General features: G+C 39.2%; 1 protein-coding gene across 1 annotated transcript in view; it reads right to left on the reverse strand.

The window, feature by feature from the left end:
* NUP35 (nucleoporin 35) overlaps window positions 1-2,718 on the reverse strand; it is a 40,042-nt gene extending 37,324 nt beyond the window's left edge. The window contains exon 1 of the mRNA XM_072811191.1: window positions 2,617-2,718. The gene's annotated coding sequence lies outside the window, so the exon portion shown is untranslated. The remainder of the gene's footprint in view (window positions 1-2,616) is intronic.
* Window positions 2,719-15,309: the final 12,591 nt, after the last annotated feature.

Below are 15,309 nucleotides of genomic sequence, written 5' to 3' on the forward strand. Positions count from 1 at the left end.
CTTGGTCCTCTCTCTCTTCTGTCCAGTGTATGCCCCACCACTCTCTAAGGCCAAATGCTACTTTTCTAGATGGTTCCTGAACAACCTAGCATAGGAAACCTCAAAAACAAACTAATATTATCCCTAAAACTAGCCCCATTCCATTCATACCTTTCTCTTTTAGTCTCTTAGAAACCCAAAATTAAAATCGCAACATGTTAAAACAGAATTTAAGGTCAAACAGACTTGAATTCAGAGCCTAACCTGCCCACCTAAATCCTATATTACTTGGATTTGTATTAAATATCTCCAGATTTTACTTTCTGTAAAATAGAAACAATACCTTAAAAACGGAGTAACGCTTAATACAGGCGCCCAGTCCACTCTACTTTTTTCTGGCTTCCACCTTCCCTGCCATCAAGCATTCAGGTACCAAGTCTTATTTTTTTCTGCCTCCTCAATTCTTAGACAATTGCAGTCAACACTTGACATTTCCTGGCCTCCAGCCTCTCCCATAAAATCTAACATTCCACCAGCCAGTTCTCTCTTCTTTGCTCCTATTACCCAGCTGTTCAAAAGCCCTCACGGACTTCCTGTTCCCTAGAGCATCCCCCTTATCCTCAAACCCCTAAGATTCACGTGTGTAACACTTACCAGCCGGTACATATATTCTCACCTGGGCAAACAGGGAAAGGGAAAACCAGAAGCTCAGGGTGTAAGGTACTATATGTGTGGGTCCCCCAGATTCAAATGTTGATATCCTAACCCTCAATCTGATGGTTTTCAGAAATGAGCCATTGGGAAGTGATTAGGTCATGGGGCGGAGCCCTCATGCATGAGACTTCTAGTCTTATAAAAGAGACCCCACTGAACTCTCCATGCCTCCCAACCTCTGCTGTGTGAGGATATGCCATGTGTGAACCATGAAACAGCCTCTCACCAGACACCAAATCTGCTAGTGCCTTGATCTCAGACTTCTCAGCTCCCAGAACTGTGAGAAATAAATGTCTCTTTTATAACTCACCCAGCCCATAGTATTCTGTTCTAACAGACCAAATATACTGAGACAGGAGGGGAGCATCTCTTTCAGAGATTGCAAGAGGCCCCCTTAATGGGAATACGCATTGTCGTCCTAATATCACCGTAATGTGGTTGAGAACTCTGGCCTCAAACATCAGGTCCCTTTACCCCAACCTTCTTCAATCAATTCTCCCCATCATTTCCCTGGGCAAACCTTCAACCTCTTGTGAAAGGTATTCACGCTCTTCGCCTTGGTCACAAAGATCCCTCTTTGCTTTCCACCCCAATGACTAAGCCCTGCGCTTCCTACGGGTGGCAGCTCAAGCCTCTCTGCTACCATGAAGCTTGCTCCCCCTGTGCCAGCCCTCAGTCATCATTCCATTTCAGAATGTCCAACACGTTATTTCTGCAACTCATTTGCTATAAGACATTTGTTTCTTAAGTTTTTTCTCACTAGATGGGTTTTCTCAAGGACAGGGACTGTAAACTTTTCTATATTTCCATCAATCTTCAGTAAATACGTATTAGAAAAGTAAGTAATATATTGAAAAAGTAAATGAGTGAATGAGCTCCAAATAAGTAAACATTAAATAAAGGTTAATTGTCTGACATTTTGAATCAATTTTGTATGTTTTCAGATTTTTTAAGATCATAATTTTGTATACTAACTCTATTGTAAGTGCTTATTATTTATAAAATGAAGTTTATAGTTCTAATTATCCTTCTTTGATAAAGTGAAATTATCATAACTTGGATTATCTTGAATGAAAAACTCGTGGCATGATTTTACTTTTTTATATTTATTAAACTAGAATCTTTAACAATATTGCATGTTTACCATATTCCTCTGCACATGAATATTAATATCTTAATTACAATATACTTGTTTTTGTACTTTCCCCTCTGAACATATTAAGTAAAATTTCACATAAAATGGAACATCTAAAAAATAAATAAATTAAAAATTAAAAAAATTTTTAAATGGAACATCTATTCCCTATTTCTATTCTGGATTCATGGTTCCCTGAAGTCTACCCTCTGATGACATAAGATTTCATCAAAGCACCATTTTTGTAGACTACGGATATTCAAATTTAGATGAGGAACCCTTTCTTTAACAAAGTATTGTGCAGATACTTACTACATACAAGAGAACTGCTCTGGTTGGGGGAAAAAATGGGAAGACTCTGAGGCCCACTAACTCAGGTTCTTGTGCCCTAAACTGTAGATTGATATCACACCTCCAGGTGACCCCGGAAACCTTTGGGTGGAGTACCTGGGGCTACACAGAGCCCAACTTGAAAATTAGATCTGGGCTTTATGTATATTTCAACTTTCTTCTAAAGTCAAAACAAATTTCTTAAAAGTCAGAAATGTGTGAAATCTCAAGATTTACTTATGTTCAACATATTTGATATATTCACAGAGCCGAGCTGCTTGTGTATATATCATATATACTCGATACTCGGTACCTATTTATGTTTATTAATATGCAGTATTTGTATATAAGCATAAATTCATTCTCCTAAAAGCCCACTCCTAGCCCATTCTAAAAATAAAAACAAATAGTTTTTTTAAATTAAAGTGAAGAAAAAAGATATCCAAACAGTTTGTCACCTTCAGAAAGAAAGCAAGGAGAGGAAGCCTCGGATCACTCAGGTTCTCAGCATCGCAGCCTCTGGCAGTTGGTGTAGAGGGGCTGCCAGGCACTGAGACTGTGACGTCACATACAGCACACAGAGGAACCATGACTCTGTAGGCCCCAAGGACAAGTGATCTCCAAGAGAGTTTTGTGATGTTTAAGATGTAGGGAACATGTCCAGAAAAATACAGATCCATTAGTTCCTATTTGCATCATCTGACTTCCATAAATAATCACCAAAGCCATGTCTTTATAAATCAAAAATGAACTATTACATTTGGAAATGTGTGAGTTTTGTCTCATCGTCTTATTACAGGAAACAACTGGCAGAAAGGGGCAGCCAAATATCAGGAAACATCAGTTTAGCTGATTCACCTGTTGTTGTTAAAAAATTAAATGGTTCTTTGCGTCTGTTGGAAGTGAAAAGGTAACATCAAAATTTACAAACTTTACAAACAAACACAGAGGACCTTTAGGGCAGTAAAACTACTCTGCATGATACATAATAGTGGATACGTGTCATTACAAATTTGTTCAAACCACAGAATGTACAACAGGAAGAGTGAACCCTGATATAAGTGATGGATTTTGGATGAGAATGATGTGTCAGCGTAACAAGTGTACCATCCCGGTAGGAGATGAGGGAGGAGGGGCATGGGCAGAAGGCACACGGGACATCTGCTGTGAATTTAAAACTGCTCTAAAAAATAAGGTATATTTTTTAAAAACTCATATGACTTTCAGGCTTAATTTTATTTCCTGCTTTTATATTGGAACTATCGTATAGATTTAATCAGATATTTGAAAACCCTGTGGAAGTTTAAGCAGGCAAAATAGACCGCTTTGAGAATAAAAAATAGGATTGATTTTAGAAAGAGCTTTGTCTGGGATTTGCTTTGAAATAATCTGTTGTGGTGAGGAGGGCAGGAGCAGGGAAGGAGCATAATGGTTAAAGGTATTCTTTAAAGAAGAAAAGCCGTGGGGTGATAATTACTGAGGAGGCATTGATTATGCTGATCTCTATAACTTTGTGTATGACATTTTTCCTAACTAAATTCTTTTTTTTATTTAATAAGACTAAATTCTAAGGTGTTCAAAGGTCATACATTTTGCCCCAGTTTATGTAAAAAAAAAAAAAAAAACTAAACTAAATTGTGACCAAAAAAAAAAATTTAATGGAAAAATAAATCTTCCTACTTGACAATGTCTTCATTTAGAGAAGCAGCATTTTCTTGAGGACAGGAGCAAACCTTGATTTTAAATAATGGTTGTTTGACATTAAAATCTCTAGAAGTTAGCTCTTTCATCTGAGTACTGGAAATAATAGTAACTACGTCATATGTAATACATTGACTTATTCACCTAGTGATAAATATATGAAATATATATTCAATGACTGAAATTTATCCTAATGTTCTTTTTTTTTTTTTTTTTAATTTTTATTTATTTATGATAGTCACAGAGAGAGAGAGAGAGAGAGAGAGAGAGGCAGAGACACAGGCAGAGGGAGAAGCAGGCTCCATGCACCAGGAGCCCGATGTGGGATTCGATCCCGGATCTCCAGGATCGCTCCCTGGGCCAAAGGCAGGCGCCAAACCGCTGCGCCACCCAGGGATCCCTATCCTAATGTCCTTATCTGTATTCGGCATATCATATAGTTTTTAACAAACTTCTTTCCCCATTAACCCACCAAGCAGTTCTTGCCAGGGTCACCAAAGACCTCCACGAAACTAAATCCAAGACATTGTCAGTCCTTATCCTAAATAAATCTCAACAGCATTAGTTCACACTAAATGCTCTTTGAAATTCTCCTTAGTTTCTTTGACATTATACCCTCTTGGTTTTCCTCCCACCTCTCTGATCACATGGTCAGGTTTCTTTTCTTGACTCATCCTTCCCCGCCAGCCTTTAAACGATACTCCCCAAGGCTCAGTCTTACGGTCTGGTCTCACTCAAAGCTCTTTCCCTGTGATGTCATTCGTGTCCGTTGCCCTCAGTGCGTCTCAATTCATGCCTCCAGCCCAGATCATTCTCTGAGCTCCAAACTTATGTATCCAATTGTATCCTATGACATCTCCACTTAGATATTTCAAAGGTGCCCCCAAAACCAAATATAAAAACCCAAACTTAAGCTCTTTTCTGTAAAACATGAATATTTATCGCAGAGAAAGGAACCACCAGCCATCTAGGCCATCTAGGTGGAAAAGCCTTAAACCGTGGGATGGCCTTGAAAATTTCTTCCCAATACCAGTCCAGTGTCAGGCCCTAGGAATTCTGCTTTTAAATACCTTTAAAAAATATCCACTTCTTCCTGTTTTTACTGCTATAACCAAATCCCAGCTTTCTCGTCTGATACCTGGACTTAGCTTCCTGAATGCTCTTACTTTTTCTCCCTAACCCATTCTCCACAATGCAGTGCGAGTGATCTTTTAAGAAATAACATTCTGGGGGCGCCTGGGTGGCTCAGTTGGTTAAGTGACTACCTTTGGTTCAGGGCTCAGATCATGATCCCAGAGTCCTGGGATCGAGCTCCCTGCTCAGCGTGGAGCCTGCTTCTCCCTCTCCTCCCACTTGTGCTCTCTCTTGCTATCTCTCTCTCTCTAATAAATAATTTAAAAAGAAAAAGAAAAAGAAAAATAACATTCTGAGCATATTGCTCTCCTGCTTAAAATCTTTGAGTTGTTCCCACTGGTTTAAAAGACCAAAATCCCAGACGCCTGGGTGGCTCAGAGGTTGAGCACCTGCCTTCGGCTCAGCGAGTGCGGCTAACCGTGTGTCACCCAAGGACCCCCAGGTGCTTTGGGCTGTAAAGGAAGCTGCTCTCCATGCTCAGGTGCAGGCTTTTGTATTACTGTACATCGTCTTTTCTCTGAAGACAACGACCAGGATCACAGTTCAGTTGCCAGGGCTTAGGGTGGTTGCATGTTTAGCTTTTTGAGAACCTGCCAAACTGGTTTCCAGACGGCCGCTCTGCACTAGGGTTCCACCAGCAGCATGACCTGCAAGTGATCAGGTTTCTCCTCGTCCCAGGTGATCCCCAGTTTCTCCTCGTCCCAGGTGATCCCCAGTTTCTCCTCGTCCCAGGTGAGCCAGTTTCTCCTCATCCCTGCCGGAATTCCTGTTGCCCCCGGGTCTCACTGTAACGTCCTGATGGGGACGCAGGGATGGCTCCTCGCGGCTCTGACCTGCACCTGCCTGGTGGCCAGTGGTGCTGGGCATCTCCTCGTGTGCTTACTCACCACGTGTGTGTCCTCTTCAGTCAAACGTCTCTTCATGCCTTTGTCCGACTTCTAATTTGATGGATTTTTTTTTTACATCAAGTTTTGAGGGTTCTTTATATATTCTATACGCCAGCCTTTTGTTGGATACATGGTTTGCAAATATTTTCTTCCATTCTGTAGCTTCTGTTTTCAACCTCGTCATAAGGTCTTTCAACAGAGTAAAATCTTGAATACTGATTAAGTCCAGCTTATAAATTTTGCCTCTTATGGATCATAAGTTTGGCGTCAAGTAAAAGAACTTTTTGCCTAGCTTTAGATCTCAAAGATTCTCTTCTATTCTTTTCTAGAATTTTTCATAGTTTAACAATTAAGTTTCTGCTCCATTTTGAATTGATTTTTGTAGAAGGTATTAGACTACGTCAAAACTCATCTTTTTAACTATGAAAAACCAGATATCCAATTGCTCCAACATCATTTGTTGAAAGGCTCTCTTTCATTCTTTTTTTTTTTTTCCTCTTTCATTCTTTGAATGGCTTTTGTCAAAAGTCAGTTGAGTGTTTGTGTGGGTCTATTTTCAGGGTTCTCTGTTCTTTTTGGTTCCATTGATCGAAGTGACTATCTGTCTTGGGTGTGCCACACAATCTTGATTACCGTAGCTGTATAGTAAGTCTTACAGCTGTATGAGAAGTACTGCCATGGCTATATAATAAGTACACTTTCTTTTTCTTTTTTCTGAATTGTTGTAGCTATTCTTGTTCCTTGCCTTTCCATATAGATTTTAGAATAATCTTATTTATAGCTATAAAAATCCTTGCTGAGATTCTTTTTTTTTTAATTTTTATTTATTTATGATAGTCACAGAGAGAGAGAGAGAGGCAGAGACACAGGCAGAGGGAGAAGCAGGCTCCATGCACCAGGAGCCCGATGTGGAATTCGATCCCGGGTCTCCAGGATCGCGCCCTGGGCCAAAGGCAGGCGCCAAACCGCTGCACCACCCAGGGATCCCGCTTGCTGAGATTCTGATAAGAATTGCATTAAACCTGTATATCAACCTGGGGAAAATTGACATCTTTACTATGGTGAATCTTCCAGTCCATGAACTTCCAGTCCACGAACTTCCAGTCCATTTATTTACATCTTCAATTTCTTTCATCAGCATTCTGAGATTTGGAGCATAGAAGTCCTATTCATATTTTGTTAGATTTATGTCTAAGTATTTCTGTCTCTGTCTCTCTCTCTGAGTGATTATGAATGGTATTGCCTTTTAAATTTCGGTGACCTAGTGTTCATTGCTAGTATATAGAAAAACAATTAATTTTAGATATTTATCTGGTACACTACAACCTTGCTGAACTTTAACTTGTTCTAGTCTTTTTGTAGATTCTTTGGAATTTTTTATGCAGACAACAGTGCCGTCTGCAAAACGAAGACTTGTTTCTTTTTCTCTGATCTGTATACCTTTTATTTCCTTCTCATGATTTATTGCACTGGCTAGAAATTGAAGCAATATATTGAAAAAGAGTGGTGAGAATGCACATCCTTGCCTTGCTCCCAATTTAAAAAATAAAGAACAGCAGCATGCAGTCTTTCACTCTTACATATGTCAGCTATAGGGTTTTGTTTTTTGTTTTTTGTTTTTTGTTTTTTTTGTAGCTCCTCTTTATCAAGTTGGCAGAATTCTCTGTTTTTCTTATTTTTCTGGGAGGATGCTGAACAAGTGTTGAAGTTTGTCAAATGCTTTTTCTGCACTGATTGACATGAGCATGTGATCTTTCTTCTTTGCCTGGTAATCTGGTGGATTATACAAATCGACTCTCAAATGTTGAACCGGCTTTGTATACTTGAAAACCCCATTCTGTCATGGTATGTAATTCATTTTTTATATAGCTGAATTCTATTTCTAATATTTTGTCAAAGATTTTTCCATCTGTACTTCAGGAGTGATATTGGCTGTAGTTTCATTTTTCTTTTCTTCTTTCTTTTCTTTTCTCCCACTGTCCTTGTCAGGTTTTGGTATGAGACTAATACTACCTCCATAAAATGAATTGGGAAATATTCTCTCTTGTATTTTCAGTAAGAAATTGTGAAGTTATTGTTAATCTCTTTTAAACACTTCTCTAATGAAATTAGAGAATTAGAGTTAGAATTCTCTAATGAAATTTTATAAGAAAATCTGATCTTGGGGCCTGGGTGGCTCAGCGGTTGGGCGTCTGCCTTTACTTTAGGGCGTGACCCCAGGGTCCCGGGATCGAGTTCCGCATCGGGCTCCCTGGATGGAGCCTGCTTCTCCCTTTGCCTGGGTCTCTGCCTCTCTCTCTGTGTGTCTCTCATGAATAAATAAATAAAATCTTTTTTAAAAAATGATATTGGAGATGTCTCTTTTTAGCAGCTTTTAAATTGCTAATTCAATTTACCTAATAGTTTATAGAACTATTCAAATTATCTAATCATGTTGAGGGAGTTATGGTAGTTTGTGGTTTCCAAAGTGATCCATTATTTTGTCTAAATTGCCAAGGTTATATGTAGAGTTATTCATAGTATCTATCTCTTTATTGTCCTTTTGATGTCTGCAGTCTCATAGTCCATTTAATTCCTGATATTGGTAATCTGTTTCTTCTCTTTTTCCTTTGTCAATCTTACAAGAGGTTTGTTAATTTTATTGGTGTTTTCAAAGAACCAGCTCTTGTATCATTGATTTTCCTGTTACTTTTCTGTGTTCAATTTCATTGATTTCTTTTCTTTCATCCTTCTGTTTTCTTTGCACTTATTTTGCTTTTCTTTTTGAGGTTCTTGAAGTAAGACTTAGATTAATGACTTGAGGCTTTCCCTTTTTTCTAAGGTATGCATTTCATTTCTCCTATAAGTTTCCCTTTCAGAGCTGTTTTAGCTAGGTGTGTCCCACACATTTTTCTATTATTTTTATATTCATTCAGTTCAGCGTATTTTTTGTTACTCTGAAACACTTGCCTTATTTGCCCTATGGATTATTTTGTAGTGCACTGCTTAATTTCCAAGTGTTTGAAGATTTTCTTGGTGTCTCATATTACTGGTTTATAAAATAATTCCAGCGTGGCCAAGAAATACATTTTATATGATTCAAATTCCTTTACATTTATTAGAGTTTGGTTTCTAGCCCAGGGTATGTTCTTTCTTGATACATGTTCCACGGGCACTTGAAAAAAATGAACAATTCTGCTGTGGTTGGGTGGAGTATTCAATAAATGTCAGCTGGATCCTGCTGGTTGATGGCATGGAGTTCTTCTATATCCCTGCTGATTTTTTGAACATTTATCCTATCAAGTAATTGGTAAGAAAGGAGTGAAGTGTCCAAGTATGATTGTAGATTTGTCTATTCTTTCAATTCTGTAGGTTTTTGCTTTGCACGTTTGCATCCGTATTGGTTGGTATGGACACGTGTAGGAGTGCTGTGTCTTGTTGGTCTGATTATTCCATCACTTTATTTCTTTATCCAGATTTGCAGCATGTTCAGCCATTCTTTTTTCAAGTACTTTGTTCAGCCTTGCTTTTCCACCTGTCTTCTAGGACTCTAATAACAGTATCACATCTTTTGTTATTGTATAGCTACTTGAGGCTCTCCTTTTTTTTTTCTTTTTTTTTTTTTTATTACTTCTGTGCTCAGACTGAGTGATTTCTTTTCTTCTGTCTTCCAGCTCACTGAGTCTTTCTTCTGTTCCTTCCATCCTACTGTTAAGCCCATCTCCTGAGATTTTTATTGTGCATACCTGCATACCTTTTGGTTCTAAAATTTCCATTTAGTTATGATTTATAGCTTCTATTTCTCTGATGACACTTCCTTTTTTTTTTTCCTGAGGCTTTCTTTTTTCATTTGTTTCAACTCTGTTTATAATGGCTCACTGAAACATTTTTATCATGACTGCTTTAAAACCTATGTCACATGTTCCATAGTTAATATTATCTTCAGGATCATAATTATTGATAGATTTTAGAAGAGAATATTAACATTTCTCCCATTACATAGACTTTCCTTGATACAAACAGTTTTTCAGTTTCTTGCAACCTGCACCATCACTGGAACATGTGGTAACTTTGCTCTTCCTCAGTGGCTTCTATTGTCTGTCATCTGTCATTCTGACTTCATTCCTAAACCTGTCTCTTATGCAACAACTTCCCAACAGCTTCTAAGTCTTTTCATTATTTTTAATATATTGCCTACAGTTATATTGACCTCTTTCTCCACAAAATTCACTTACAAACATGAGAAATGTCTTTAGATGTGTTCTGAGCTTTGAACAGTATTTATATATGTAGTTCTAAGCATAACCCAGTAGTACTCAGAAACCCAATATTTATTAAGAGTATTTGTTGAGGGCAGCCCAGGTGGCTCAGAGGTTTAGTGCCACCTTCAGCCCAGGGTGTGATCCTGGAGACCCGGGATTGTGTCCCACTTTGGGCTCCCTGCATGGAGCCTGCTTCTCCCTCTGCCTGTGTCTCTGCCTCTCTCTCTGTGTCTCTCATGAATAAATAAATAAATAATATTTTTTAAAAAAAGAGTGTTTGTTGAGAGCATTAGTTTTATGTCTACATAGGTTACAATATATGATTCATTTTTAAAAAGATTTTACTTATTTTTTTAAGATTTTACTTATTTATTTGAGTGAGAGTGTGAGCAAGAGAGAGAAAAGGAGTAGGGAGAGAGGCAGAGGGGGAGGGAGAAGCAGACTCCTTGCTGAGCAGGGAGCCCAATCGGGGCTCAATCCCAGATCCTCAGGTCAGGATCATGACCTGAGCTGAAGCCAGACGCTCAGCCGACTAAGCCACCCAAGTGCCCCTATGATTTTATTTACTTAGGGAGAGAGGGAGAGCAATAGAGCAAGCACAGGGCAGGGGCAGAGAGAGAGGAAGAGAGAGAATTCCAAGCCAACTCTGCACTAAGTGCGGAGCCCTACGCAGGACTCAGTCTCACAACCCTGAGATCATGACCTGAGCCAAAATCAAGAGTTGGATGCTTAACCAACTGAGCCACCCAGGTGCCCCAATGAGATTTTATAAATTACAAGAGAAAATAAAGTTCTAACACTAATAACAAGAAACTTTCTTGTTTAGAATATCTGTGCACTCATTAACTAATGAATTATATTGTGCAGCTGACGTTTTATTATTTAAAGTAAAAATAATTGAAGGGACTATCTTCAGACTGGGGACGACTGGCATACCCCATGCTATTGGCTGGGAGAGGACTGGCATCCTCTGTGCTAGGAACTTGGGGAAGACTAGTATACTCGGTGCTACAGAATAAAGGAAGGCTGGTACACTCTGTGTTAGAAGCGTATCAGATTGTGTTATCCTGTGATGTGAACAAACATTTTACAAAAGCAGAAAACAAGTGAAGTTTCTGAAAAAAAAAAATAGTCCAAAATGACTAATAGATTTTTCCTGACCAATTCAGAGTAAGAAAATAACATCAGTATAGTGCTTTATAGTTTAAAAAATATTTTTCACATTATTTAAGGATAGACATTGATTAGGATAGACAATTATCAAGTTAACATATAACAAAAGAGAATGGCTTGATGCCTAATTTGTTCCAAGTTCCTCTGACCAAAGTATTGCAAAAGGTAGAACAGGGAGCCTGGTTTTCCTCTGCTTATGTCTCTGCCTCTCTCTGTGTTTTTCGTGAATAAATGAAAATCTTAAAAAAAAAAAAATTTTTTAACTGCACATTGAGGAAGGAAATTTTAAAATTGTGATTTTTTTGCAGCAACCTCTTTGATATCAGCCATAGCAACTTCTGAGACATGTCTCTGGAGGCAAGGGAAACAAAAGCAAAAATGAACTATTGGGACTTCTTCAAGATAAAAAGCTTCTACACAGTGAAGGAAACAATCAACAAAACTAAAAAGCAACCTTCAAAATGGGAGAAGGTATTTGCAAATGACATGTCTGAAAAAGGGTCAGCATCCAAAATCTGTAAAGAATTTATCAAACTCCACACCCCAAAAACAAATACCCAGTAAGAAATGGGCAGAAGACATGAGTAGATATTTTTCCAAAGAAGATAGATGTATAGATGGCCAGCCGACACATGACAAGACATCATCACTCATCATTAGGGGAAAACAAAACTACAATAAGCTATCACATTACACCTGTCAGAATGGCTAAAACTAACAACAGGTGTTGGCAAGGCTGTGGAGAAAGGGGAACCCTCTTGGACTGTTGGTAGGCAGGCAATGCAAAGCAAACTGGTGCAGGCACTCTGGGAAACAGTATTAGAGGCTCCTCAAAAAGTTAAAAATAGAGCCACCCTATGATCCAGCAATTGCACTACTAGGTATTTACGCAAAGGATACAAAAATACTGACTCAAAGGGACACGTGCACCCTGATGTTCATAGCAGCATTATCAACAACAGTCAAACTACGGAAGGAGCCCAAATGTCCATCGACTGATGAATGGATAAAGAAGAGGTAGTGTACACACACACTCTGAAATACTACTCAGCCATGAAAAGGAATGAAATCTTGCCATTTGCAATGACATGGATGGGACTAGAAAGTATTATGCTAAGCAATATAAGTCGGAGAAAGACAAATACCATACGATTTCACTCATATGGAATTTAAGAAACAAACCAGATGAATATAGGGGAAAAGAGAGCGAGAAACTATGAGACACACTCTGTAGAGAACAAACAGGGTTGATGGAGGGAGGTGGGTGGGGGTGATGGGGATCAAGGAGGGCATTTGTGATCATCACTGGGTGTTACATGTAAGTGATGAATCACTAAATTCTACTCCAATTAATATTACACTCTATGTTAACTAACTAGAATTTCAATTAAAACTTGAAACAAATGAAAACTATGATTTTTAGGCATATTTTCTTACAATGAAAAGAATACACCATTGGTATCTGTAGACACATTTTTTCCTGGTGATGATAAACAGGTAATTGCTTTCTTTAAACTTTTTGCTGTTGTTAATTAATATTACCATTGTAAGAAGATGCTGGTAAGGGGCACCTGGGTGGCTCAGCAGTTGAGCATCATCTGCCTTTGGTTCAGGGCATGATCCCAGGGGTCCTGGGATCGAGTCCCACACTGAGCTCCCCACAGAGAGCCTGCTTCTCCCTCTGCCTCTCTCTGTGTCTCTCATGAATAAATAAAATCTTAAATAAAAGAAAGAAAGAAGTTTAAACAACATGGGAATAAGTGATGTAAAGGGCAGCCCCCCCCCCCCCAGGGGCTGAGAATTCAAGGAAGAGCATTCCCAGGTTGGCACCTGATTGCTGTTGCAGTGGAGCCATGGCCCACTGGATGGCCGAGGTAGCACTGCGACGCTGAGTGATGGAACTTGCTGGAAGCCCCCCCAGGATGCTACCACACAACCAACCACCCGAAGGCCTACCTGGGGAACCTGCCGGCTGGTGGGCCTCGGGATCTGAGCCAGGTGGTGGAGAAGCTGCAGCTCCACAGGAGCCGGGCCACCTTGGGGTACCAGAACCCCACAGAAAGCCCCCCCCTCCACATCTTGCCAGTTGTCACAGGGAAGTTCTCCAGCCCTGGCCTCCTCCTTGCGGAAGCAGTGAGGGTGGGGTTGGAGCTGAGGGACACTAAAACAGCCACATCACCCCTGTTCCTTCCTATTATGAGTGATGCAAAATATCACACAGAACACTCTCGCTAATGATCTGATTTCTAAGTAATTTTGGTAGAAGACTTTACCTGAGGTAAAAGGCACTTGTATTTGCTGCTGCTTAGAGTCCCTATGTGGGTCCTGTTCCAGACCTGTCATTCCCACTGTCACCTTCAGGCCCCATCAGACAGGCTGCCGAAGGACACTGTGGACTCTGCCAGGGCTGAACTGTCCTCTGCAGTGGCTGGTATTAAACCGCCACGACGACCTGCGTCAACTTTTGCCCCTTCCTTCCTCCCTCCCTTCCTTCTAACAAGCGATTTTTGAAAAGACTTACAAAGAGATACACACTGATGTACGTAAACAACATGGTAAAAAAAAAAAAAAAACAAAGTCTCTGTCCTCTTTGGGAGCCCAAGCTTTAACGGAAAAAACCAACAAAGTAGAAAAGTAAAATATAGAGAATGTTGGTGATGATTCGGGCATGCAGCAAATCAGGGAGGAAAGGGAGATAGAAGTGTTAGGGACAGGGGCAACTTTGAATAGGGTGGTCAGAGGAGGCTTTACGAGGGGCTAACCCTTGGGCTCGGGTCTGATGTTGCGGGGGTGGGGTATGACAGGTAGAGAGAAAGGCTGTTTCGTGGTGGAGTCTTGATTATGCATTTTCAAGCAGATGCCGGGGTGGCTGCAGGAGGGAGGGAGAAAGCAGTCATCAGGGAGGCCGGAGCCAGACTGTGCCCAAATCATCTTGGTGCTGTCACGGTTGGAACACTCAGGAGTTCAAGAGTAATTCAGCATATTCTCTTGGTTTAAAATACGAGTGTTCTATTGGAATTTCACTGCCAGTTTATCCACCGCAATGACAATTATAAGATCTCACTTTAGCATTTCATATCCTCAAACGGTTGGCGCAACAAACCTCCACATAGACCTTTAACTAACTTATATTCTAAAACGTGTACTTTCGTGTTTTGCCGACAGAAGGTTTAACCCAGAATTTGATAACAAATAAGTAGTACATATTTTGGAACAAACAGCCTCAGAGAAACAAAGATATTAATAGGGGAAAACAGTAAATGTATTATTTTTATTAAAGTGTATCAATACCTAGAAACAATAAAGGGTACATTATAAATATGAATACAAAATAAGTAGATCACTTGAAATAGAAAAGTTTAACCATAAGTTAACTTTTAAAAGGATATCAATGGAAACAAATCATAATTTGTTAACTGTAAATGCCACTGTATGTAAGAATATAAACCTTTAAAATCTTGTTTAGATTTTTAAATAACTACAGCATGACTAGATATGTTAAGGATCCTTTAGGCATAAAAATTATTACTTAGAGACACCTAGCAAACCAAATACAGCTGACCTCTGAACAAAATGTGTTGAAACTACACAGGGCCTCTTAGTGCAGATTTTTCTGCAGTACAATACTGTAAATGTGTTTTCATTATGTGATTTTAATTTTTTTCTCTAATTGTTAGAATATAGTATATAATGCATATAACATACAAAATGTGCTGGTCACCTCTTTACATTATCAGTAAGGCCTCCGGTCCACGGTAGGCTGTTGGTATTTGTTTCAGGGGAGTCAGAAGTTACACATGGATTTTTTACTATGTGGGGGGTTGATGCCCCAACCCACATTGTTCAAGGATCAACTGTAATTTATTGTGCTGTATGTTTGTTTTAAAATGTACTGCAGTTTTGTTTATAAAGGTGTTAATTCATTAACTGAGTAATATTGTTAAAACAATGCTGACTTATATACTTGCTACACTTTGAGTATTTGAAGAAATTTTTTTTTTTTTTTAAGATTTTA

This window comes from Canis lupus, chromosome 34 (genome assembly GCF_048164855.1).
Source record: "Canis lupus baileyi chromosome 34, mCanLup2.hap1, whole genome shotgun sequence".
In the NCBI taxonomy this organism is placed as follows: Eukaryota; Metazoa; Chordata; class Mammalia; order Carnivora; family Canidae; genus Canis; species Canis lupus.